This window comes from Hakea prostrata, chromosome 8 (assembly GCF_041222555.1).
Source record: "Hakea prostrata isolate BN-2017 chromosome 8, UWA_Hpros_2, whole genome shotgun sequence".
In the NCBI taxonomy this organism is placed as follows: domain Eukaryota; kingdom Viridiplantae; phylum Streptophyta; class Magnoliopsida; order Proteales; family Proteaceae; genus Hakea; species Hakea prostrata.
Window position 1 is genome coordinate 30,003,582 of NC_142607.1, and position 11,392 is coordinate 30,014,973.

Sequence of the window (11,392 nt, forward strand, 5' to 3'; positions counted from 1 at the left end):
AGGTTATTTATTCCTGGTAGTGATCCTTGTTCCTGCAAGTACCACTAAACTCTTTAAGTCTATCTAAAGTTGATGAAGCTTCCCAGGTGCTTCCCAGGTAAAGATTGGCATCCCAAGCAATCCCAGTATAAAGGACTTTGTGGTTTTTGTTTCATATGTTTTGAAGGTCGGTTGGGTTTTTTTCCTTTAAGTGACCAAGTCATTGGCCATTCCATAATGCATTATAACATCATTGGCAAGATGTTTAGAATGGTGGTTGTATTAGTTCAATGACAATTCAACCTCACGCGACTGGGTTGAGATATTTGAATTTTAAGTAATTTGCTGTTAGTTTTCTGTTTAAGATTGATTTTTCTCATTTGTTCCCATACAATACCGTAACAAAACCGTACCGTATACCGAACCGTGCCGTTTTTCCATACCGATTTTATACCGGTTTCATACCGTACCGTTTTTAAAAATACCGTTTCATACCGTACCGTATAAATATGGTACGGTACGGTTATGGTTTGAGGTTTTCAAATTCAATACCGTACCGAATTACCGTTATTGTACCGAATTGACACCCTTAGCTCCAATAGAGGTAATGGTTGGGTCAGATAGATCAAAAAGGTTTGATCCAGCAACTAACGAAGAAGGACTGAGGGTGAATCTAGAGCTTTTGGATGAAGTTAGGGAGAAGGCTCTGTATCGAAATATAGAGTACCAGAGGAGTATAACGGCATACTATAATGCTCATGTCAGGCCTAAATCTTTTAAGGTTGGAGATTTTGTCTTGAAGGAAAAAATCAGCTTCAGACCCGAGAAATTGTGGAAAGCTCTCCGCAAACTAGGAAGGACCATATGTGATAACGAAGACTGTAAGCAAAAACACATATTGGCTCAAAGATATTCATGGAAGCCGTTTGAGGCGACCATGGAATGTAGTTCACCTCAAGAAGTATTATCAATAGAAAGGGAGCAAATTTTTTTGATATTTTTGAAGGATTTATTTCTGTCAACTATTGTCACCTAAAGATTCTTATTCAAATTGCGCTAAAGGTCTTTTTCATCAAACCAGTCTTTTGATCATGCTTTCCAAAGCTGGTCCAGGATCATGCCTTTCGAGGGTGATCCCGGCTTTCAAAGTCGAGGCTCTTGTAAGCCAGCCTTTCGAGGCAGCCTTCAGAGGGCTGATTATGCTAGCTGACCACGGATCATTCCTTCCAAGGGTGGTTCTGACTTTCCAAAGTCAGGCTCAAGTAGCCAGCCCTCCGAGGCCTGGTCATGCTTTCCGAAGCTGATCACCGATCATTCCTTCCGAGGGTGGTCCCGACTTTCCGAAGTCAGGCTCAAGCTGCCGAGCCTTCCGAGGCAGCCTTTCGAGGCACACGGTCATACTAGCTTAATCAAGGATCATTCCTTTCGAGGGTGGTCCCGACTTTTCGTTAAGTCAGGCTCAAGTAGCCAGGCTTCCGAGGCAGCCTACTGATCATAGTCACAGGAGCTGGTCAAGAGGATCTTTTGAAACTACAGGTTATATTGAGGATTATAATCAAAGTTGTTAAGACACTCTTCAACTATTATCTAAGGACAGAAAGTTTATGATCAATTATTAAGGTTTTCATCAGTTGTTTTCTCAAAAAGCTTCATCAACCACTCTTTCCTAAGAATATCTTATCAGCAACTGATCAAAGATACAACAAGTGGTCAGAAGTACAATATATGATCCAGCTGCCCCCTCTATGTCTATGATCAAAATTGCTAAGATTCTCTTCAAAATAATGTCTAATCAAAGTCACATGGAGCAAAAAGAAAAGAAAGGGAAACTCTATTGATCAAAGAAAGGAAAAAAAAAAACAGAAGAGTTATCAATGACAAGAGCAATATTAATGTCTGGGATGACATTATTCAAAACAGGATCTTGTATGACGGAAGCAAAAACAAGAGTGTTATCAGCAACAACATTCTCATTTTGAGGAATATTCTCCCCAAAAGCAATTTCAGGAGGAGGAACAAGAACAAAAGTATTCTCATCAAATAGCTCATCAGCTATTTGTTCAATAATGTTAACTGTAGCATGAGCAAGAATTTCTTTAGCAATTTTCTTCAACTGGTCAAAGGAGTAATCGGGAATTTCCTTACCTTGATCTTCATTCTCAACCATCTTTTCGGGAGAACAGGAAGCATCATGGGATAACACAGTGATATAGGGGAAGTGCAAACTTCATTTACGGAGAGCCAACGAGTTCAGCCATTTCTTCAGCAATATTGACGGGTGGCGGAGAAATTTCTTCCTGAAGATTGTTTCTTTCGGGGGGATTTCAGCGGGAGTAGGAGCGGATTTTTCTTTTCTCTTTTCTTTTCTTGGTGCCGGATAATTCTTGACCAAAAGAAGGACTTGTGGACCGGAGTCTACATCTCAAAGTTCTAGAGGTCCTTGAAGTTCTTGTTTTTATAGAAGGATAACTGTTGGCAACTGTTTTAACAAAGTGGACATCAGGGTTTTCTTCTGCAATTCCTTCTTCAACAATATCTTTTTGTGCCTGGTCTGTCTTTCGCTAACCAGGTGGAGATTTCTTCTCAACAATCTTTTTCAAAGAGGATTTTTTGTGACTTTGGTCACTTGGAAGGACGGACAACAGAGTGCTTTCTTTTCTTCAGAAGCGGCCTTTCGAAGTTCAGAGATGTTGGAAACTTGGTGGACATTAGTTCCTATATGTATGTATATATATAAAGAGAGAGACAAAAGAAGGTCAAAGTAAAAAAAAAATCATCATTGTTTACCTGGAAAAAGACCATGGTTGGCAAGACCTGCATCGGTTTTCAGATCAGCCGCATCAATTGATTTTCCAGTGGGAATCAAGTCCCAAGTCTCTTGATCATATTCATTGAGTTCAGGATGCTTGTTCAAGGGAAGAAGAGAATTCAAAGAATGCAGACACCATCGGGAATGGTAGTTTGGACTGGGAATGGCACAGAAAAAATATTTCTCTCGCCATTGTTTGTTGTCATGAGGAATGGAGGAATCAGTGAAAATCCGGTTTTCTTGACCCAGTTCACTTGCAATACATGTTCTTCTGAAAAAGTAAATGTAACCGCGTTCGCGAGATACTTTCAAAGTGTAGTAATTTCTGAAAAGTTCTACGAAGGGGAGACGCTCCATTTTGTGAATGAAAGCAAAATAGCAGTACACTAATCTCCAACTGTTTGGAGTAAGTTGTGAGGACGAGACATGGTAGTAGTCAAGTAGGGACTAGACTATCGGGACCGGGGGAACTCTAAAACCAGACTCAAGGTGATCAAGATAAATGGTAATGACCCAAGGTTCAACACATCGTATGGACGATCAGAAGGTTCAGGGACCCATACCTTGGCATTGGAGGGAAAATGGTAATCTTCCAAGTAAGACGGTAGGTGAGACTTCTTCACCTTCGTTGGATACCACTCTAGACCGGCTTATCGTGGGTCTTTCTTCTCTTTAGAGATGTCTACATGCGTGTAAGGAACAATAACTTCATCATGAGCGTAAGGAGTGGGTTTCCAATCTAAGGAAACCTGACGGGGGGAGAAAATACCTAGGGTTTTTTTCTGGTTGATTGGCACTTGACAGAATAGTGGGTCACTCAGAAGTGTGGGATATTGAAGGATTAGTTGAAGGGTCCATGGCAAAGGAAAGGTAGGAAATGAAGATTTGCAGAATGAAAGTCTAAGCAGAAAGAACAACGGAGATGGCGGATGAATATATTTGATATTTTCGAAGAATGCGAGACGAGTACGGCGAGAGCGAGATGGTAGAAGGTGAATAAATATAAGGGATGAAGTGAGGCGAAGGAGTTTTCTTGAAAAGTGGAGGGAAATATACGATGTTTCAAGATCGACGGACGTAGCTACTCGTAATCGACGCGTGGAGTCAATCGGTAGATTTAGAAGCTTTACGGTTGAACACGAAGACAATATAAAGGGAGTTGGGAAGGATGTGATAATCGTACACTAGGAAGAGATATAATTTATGATCAAACGGCGCAAAGAATGATAACGTCAAGGAAGACAAAAAGTTATATTTAAGAAAGAATAAAAGGTTTGAGAAGATAAAGATTTCTGCTCATCTGCAGGATGATTTAGGGGCTGAGCACAGTAACCTTATGATTACGAGGGATGGTTTGATTTTTGAGGAAATTACGATTTTATATAAGAGATGAACCATGGATCAATGTTCGAGTTAATGATGACTTGGGAACCTGAGCTGCAGTTTTGAAAATCATAATTTCTTGGGAAAAGTTATAGGATGTTGATCCAGTAAAGTTCTGCCACGTGAAAAAAATTTGGAAAGATTAACATGGGATACCAAGAGTCAACCTTTAAAGAGAAAATATGGAGAAAATTTTTATTCTAGTTGGACGATTCTGATGAAATATACGAGATCGTGACAAACACAATATTCTGGAATTATTTGGAAGAAAGATTCAACCTCCTGACCAGAGTCTCATACAAGTTCAACTTGATCAGTAGGCTTGGGGGCTGGTGTTGTGACTAAAGTACCCCAATCCCGGTTAAGGCCGGTTCACTCCGATCTTATAACAATTTGGTTGGTTTTAAGTAATCGAGTAAAGCAATCTATGGGTCCGCCCAAGAACTCTGAGGAAGGCCTAATCATGGCCATTCAATCCTATGCTATAATCCGACGGTCACAATTAAAAGCAAAACAGGCGGGAAATCTATATATAAAAGGGATGATGAACTCGTCAAAGGTAAGTCTCTCAGATTAATCTGGACAGTAGTACTTTACTGATTCTACTCCATTAGAACACCTCAGAAGCTCCTTCGAGCTCTGGAGCATTGTCTTCATTTCTGACTAGACCGTCGGAGATGCGACGCCGATCAAGACGATAGGCTCCTTTTCTCACTAGTGTTCAATTTTTCAGGAACGAGAGATTGATTCACTGTGGAGCAAACCAAATCAATCCATATCCGAGTGATTTGGTGCGAAGATTATGGTTCAAAGCCTCCGGCAATTTTAGCACCAAGCATTACGAAATAAGAATAAGTTTAATAAATAATTTTTATAGAGCATTCTCCTAAGAAGTGTAAATTATTAAAAAAATATATATTTAAAGATTATAACATACTCATTGAAAGGGGCAATGAATTTTACGAAAATAAAAGGAACTTTACTCTCCAAAAATAAAAACATAAAATTAAAAAAAGATACACCTGGTTGGATTACATTTTGTAATTTGCAAGTATCAAGCAACAAATGTGTTAAACAACTAAAGCGGAAAACTGTTCTGAACTAGGTTCTTTTGGAAGCATCAACTTCCTTCTCATTAACCCTAGGAAGAAGATAAGGATGCATGTCAAAATACGTTCTATTCTTGGCAACTAATTTTGATAAATAACCACAATCAGATAGCTTTCTAAATTGGTGAGAGATGCATTATACATCGCATGCATAGTTGGGACTCCAACGTACAAAAGAAGCTCTTGCTACTGGAGGTTTCACATTTGTGGCATGAATGGTTCCTGAGCATTGAAATGAACAACGCCTAGGTGTTTCGAGAAAGATCCCATTCTCGCCCCCCCCCATCCAAATCAAAGTTAAATCTAAACTATAATTGAAAATAAAAATCTCGAAAGCCCCATTCTAATTTTTTATGGGATTTTCATCGGCTAACTTGATATGGTTACTCAGAGAGGAAGCAATAAGATTGAGAAAGGGGAAATGAATGATATGTGTTCTAAAAATTTGCTAGAGAGTACACGGCCTAGATTGGTCACTCCTGAAATCTTACAGTCTTAATTCAGTACAAAAGCTATTCTTGTATTTACACACCTATATCCTATGCATATTACTCTTTTCTGTCCTTCTTCAACATTCTCATAGACATATAATTTATAATAAGGATTTGTACTAAAGGAATTATACATATTAAATTAAAAAAGAATAACAACTGCTCACATGGATCTTGAACGAAGATGGAGATTGATGCGAGTGCACTAAAGATATCGAGTCGCAAGGGTTTTGGGTTGCACTAGGGGCTGATTGGTCTTTCCACACACTCGTCTATCAATGCTTCATGTAGTGGGTGCAAGAACCACATGGATGATCACCACTAGATGATTGATGTTTTAAGATATGTAAATATAGGTTGGTTCTAAAAACTAAAACATAACCAAACTCAAATCGAATGAGTAGGTGACCAAGGCTTCCCAAAATGGTCCCGTTAGCCTGCTAGTTTGTTCATTCAAATTAGAATTCTAATCTGAAACCAACCAAAAAAAGTTAATTAGAAAATTAATTTTTGCTTTCCATTTTAGAGAGAATCCACACAAGCAAAACGACAAACACATCGAAAAGCATTCAAATCTCAACCACCATCAATCTTCCAAGCCAAACAAGGAGACCAGAACCACCTAAGAAGTCTGTTACGCCCTTCTATTATAAATAAACACATAGAAACGCGTATGTCATTGCATTGATCTAGAAAAACACTAGGAGAAAAGAAAGAGACAAGTGAGCATCAAGTAGCTTGGAAGTACGTGTAACTATGGCCAATTCTAGTGTCCTGAAGGTTGTGTGCCTTGTTTTTGTTTGCATGGTTGTGGCAACACCACATGCTACAGATGCCCTGACATGTGGGCAAGTGGTCTCTCGATTGGCTTCTTGCCTCACCTTTCTGCGCAACGGAGGAAAGGTGTCTTGGGCTTGTTGCGATTCCGTGAGGGCACTCAACTCTGCCGCAAGAACCACTCCTGACCGTCGGGTGGCTTGTCGTTGTCTCAAGAATGCCTTTAGGGCCACTCCCGGAATCAAGGGAGGCAATGCTGCAGCACTTCCCGGCAAATGTGGTGTCCACCTTCCCTACAAGATTAGCCCTTCCATTGATTGCTCCAAGTATATTTTCATCATCTAGAAAACCCCGTGAATTTTCAAATCCTTTCTATTTCTACTCCTACCGTGAATCTGAAACTCTTAGATATGAGAATTTCATAATGGTTAAGTGATTCTTTTATGACTAACATTCAGATTTGGTTACGTTTTCAGGGTGAGGTGAAGTGAAAGTGCTTAGAGGCGAAGAAGATCATAAACATGTCTAGATCCTACAATTTCACATTAGTTCTAGAGAAGTTTGATAGTTTCTCATTATCAATGTTCTAACATATAATTGTAAGGCAGTTGAGCTGGTTGTCCTTCTCCTAGTTTGGGTGAGTCTACGAAATAAATATTAACATTCCCCTATGGCAAACTCATTCCTCATTGCGCATAAAACTCGAAAGCACTCATTTCCCATATTCGGGTAATAGATGGGCATGGTGGTAAATTCGTGTTTAGAAATGTCTTGGTGATGGTAAACGTGGGCGCCAAACACCTAAGTTGCATTTCCTTGATTCTTAACGTATGAGGGTGGATAAAAGAATAGAGAAGCAAATAGTTTTCTAGGGATATCGATGGGCAAATTTCTGCCTTGTTGCGAATTTGGCCATTAGAACACTACCATACAATACTAAGAACGCTTCCCCTTGTCACACCAAGTGATTTGATTTCAAATCTCCCATCCCCAATGTCTATTTGTAAACCATCATTGTGTTAAATTTTATACATCTTTTTAGCATTTTTAAAGTGTGGGCTATAATGTGCATAAACAAGCCAAACCGATAGGAAGTCCCCGACATTGTGTGGAGGAGGATTCAAGATGAAAAATTTGGGACAATCAAGAAGGGAGACAAGATTAGATTGTATAAGGAAGTCTCGGTTCAATGGGCTTGATGGCAGCTTCACTGAGCCCAGCCTAGCGATGGCCTTGACAATCACGTTTTCTAAGACATTCCCTAAGCATTTCTTGAGCAATTATAAGAATTAATTATTAAAAACAAAAATATTGAAAGATTATAACATACTCATTGAAATGGTCTATGAATTTTAAGGAAATGAAAAAAAACTTTACTCTCAAAAAATAAAAACATAAAATTAAGAAAGATACACCTGGTTGGATTCCATTTTGTCATTTGTGAGTATCAAGCAAGAACTTGGTAAACAACTAAAGCGGAAAACTGTTTTGAACTAGGTTCTTTTTGGACGCATCAACTTCCATCTCATTAATAATAGGAAGAAGAAAAGGTTGTAGGTCAGAAGAAGTTCTCTTCTGGGCAACTAATTTTGATAAATAACCCACAGTCAGATAGACTTTCTAAATTTGTGAGAGATTCATTATATATCACGTGCTTAGTTGGAACTCCTACGTACAAAAGAAGCTCTTGCTATAGGAGATTTCACTATTGTGGCATGAATGGTTCCTGAGCATTGAAATGAACAAATCCTAGGTGTTTTGAGAAAGGTCCCAATCCCCCCCCCCCAATCAAAGATAAGTCTAAACTATAATTGATTATGATAATTGCAAATAAAGATGTTGAAAGCCCCATTCAAATTGCTTATGGGATTTTCAATGGCTAACTTGATATGGTTAATCAGAGCAGAAACGGTAAGATTGAGAAAGGGGAAATGAATGATATATCTGCTCTGATAATTTAATAGAGAGTACACAGCGTAGATTGATCACTCTTCAAATCTTACAGTCTAATTCAATACAATAGCTACTCTTGTATTTACAGGCATTCCTTGTAATGTTCAATGGTGTACACCAATATCCTATACATATTACTCTTTCTTGTCCTTCATCAACATTCCCGTGGACATTTGATTTATAATCAAGATTTGTACAAAATAAATGATACATATTGAAATAAAAAAGAATACCAACCGCCTGCATGGAGGTTTCACTGTTGTGTAATAGATGGGCATGGTGGTATATTCGTGTTTAGAAATGTCTTGGTGTTTGTAAACGTGGGTGCCCAACAACTAAGTTGCATTTCCTTGATTCTTAACGTATGACGGTGGATAAAAGAATAGAGAAGCAAATAGTTTTCTAGGGATATCGATGGGCAAATTTTTACCATGTTGCCGATTTGGCCATTAGAAGATTAGCATACAATACTAAGAATGCTTTCCCTTGTCACACCAAGTGATTTGATTTCAAATCTCCCATCCCCATTGTTTATTTGTAAACCATCATTGTGTTAAATTTTATACATCCTTTTTAGCATTTTTAAAGTGTGGGCTATAATGTGCATAAACAAGCCAAACCGATAGGAAGTCCCCGACATTGTGAGGAGGAGGATTCATGATGAAAATTTTGGGACAATCAAGAAGGGAGACAAGATTAGATTGTATTAGGAAGTCTCGGTTCAAGGCGTGGTGTGACGGTTCCTTGCAGCGCCCACCTCTAGCGATGGCCTTGACAATCACTTTTTCTAAGACACAACCAATTAGGTTGTATAAATTATGGACAGGTCCTTTATTTGTTAAAAAAATAAATGTTATTATGTTCTTTTTAAATAATTGTACGCTTTTAAAAATTTTGGAATTTATTTTAGTGTATGATAAACACATTCCCTAAGCATTTCTTGAGCAATTACGAAAGAAGAATAAGTTAAATAAACAATTTATAGAGAGCACTCTCCTAAGTATGAATTATTAAAAACAAAAATATTTAAAGATTATAACATACTCATTAAAAGGGGCTATGAATTTTAAGGAAATAAAAGAAACTTTACTCTCAAAAATAAAAACATAAAATTAAAAAAGATACACATGGATGGATTCCATTTTGTCATTTGCGAGTATGAAGCAAGAACTTGCTAAACAACTAAAGCGGAAAACTGTTCTGAACTAGGTTCTTTTTGGACGCATCAACTTCCATCTCATTAACCATAAGAAGAAGAAGAGGTTGTTGGTCAGAAGAAGTTCTCTTCTTGGCAACTAATTTTAATAAATAACCACATTCAGATAGACTTTCTAAATTGCTGAGAGATTCATTATACATCACGTGCATAGGTGGAACTCCTACGTACAAAAGAAGCTCTTGCTATAGGAGATTTCACTATTGTGGCATGAATGGTTCCTGAGCATTGAAATGAACAAATCCTAGGTGTTTTGAGAAAGGAGGTATCATTCCCCCCCCCCCCAATCAAAGATAAGTCTAAACTATAATTGATTATGATAATTGCAAATAAAGATGTTGAAAGCCCCATTCAAATTGCTTATGGGATTTTCAATGGCTAACTTGATATGGTTAATCGGGGGGAAGAACGGGTAAGATTGAGAAAGGGAAAAAAAAAAAAAATGCTAGGAAAGGGGATTTGAATGAGAGTACACGGCGTAGGCTCCCTTAATTTATAAAAAAAGAGGCGGGGGGGATTGATCACTCTTCAAATCTTACAGCCTAATTCAATACAATAGCTACTCTTGTATTTACAGGCATTCCTTGTAATGTTCAATGGTCCCACGTACCCCAATATTACTCTTTCTTGTCCTTCATCAACATTCCCGTGGACATTTGATTTATAATCAAGATTTGTACAAAATAAATGATACATATTGAAATAAAAAAGAATACTCCTTGGTGTTTTGAGAAAGATCCCATTCTCACCTCCCGCCCCCCAATCAAAGTTTAGTCTGAACTACAATTAATTAAGATAATAGAAAATAAAAATCTTGAAAGCCCCATTCTAATTTCTTATGGAATTTTCAATGGTTAACTTGATATGTTTACTCAGAGAGGAACCGCAATGATTGAGAAAGGGCAAATGAATGATATATGTGTTCTGATAATTTGCTAGACAATACACGGCCAAGATTGGGCACTCCTGAAATCTTACAATCTTAATTCAATACAATAACTATTCTTGTATTTACACACATTCCATACAATAAGAATGTAATAATCAGTGTACGATACCTATATCCTATGCATATTACTCTTTTTTCTCATTCTTCAACATTCCCATAGACATATAATTATAAATTAACCATATAACCCAGGAATTTTCCAGATGAAACTCCAAATGCACACTTCTCAGGGTTAAGTCTCATTTCCTTCTAAGTACATTGAAGCATTCTTTTAGATCAGTGAGATGATCAGATCTGAATTGACTTTTTACGAGAAGATCGTTAACATAAACTTCCATGTTCCTCCCGATCTAATCAGCAAACAACTTATTCATTGCCCTTTGATATGTTGCCCCAGCATTTTTTAATCCAAAAGGCATAACCTTGTAGCAATAGCTTTCTCGATTCGACATAAATGTTGTGTGAGGCTGGTCTTCCTTCTTCATAAGAATCTGATTATAGCTAGAATAGGCATCTATAAAACTCAACATTTGCTAACCTGATGTGGCATCAATCAACTTATCAATTCGCGGCAAAGGATAACAATCCTTGGGACAAGCCTTGTTCAAATCAGTATAATCCGCGCACATTGTCCACTTGACATTATGCTTCTTCACCATTACAGCATTTGCCAACCATTTGGGACATTCAATATGCTCAATAAACTTTGACTTACTGAGCTTTTCC

General features: G+C 37.9%; 1 pseudogene; it reads left to right on the forward strand.

Annotated features, from left to right (window-relative positions):
* The first annotated feature begins 6,527 nt into the window (after positions 1 to 6,527).
* LOC149007524 (non-specific lipid-transfer protein pseudogene) lies at positions 6,528 to 7,029 on the forward strand (annotated as a pseudogene).
* Positions 7,030 to 11,392: the final 4,363 nt, after the last annotated feature.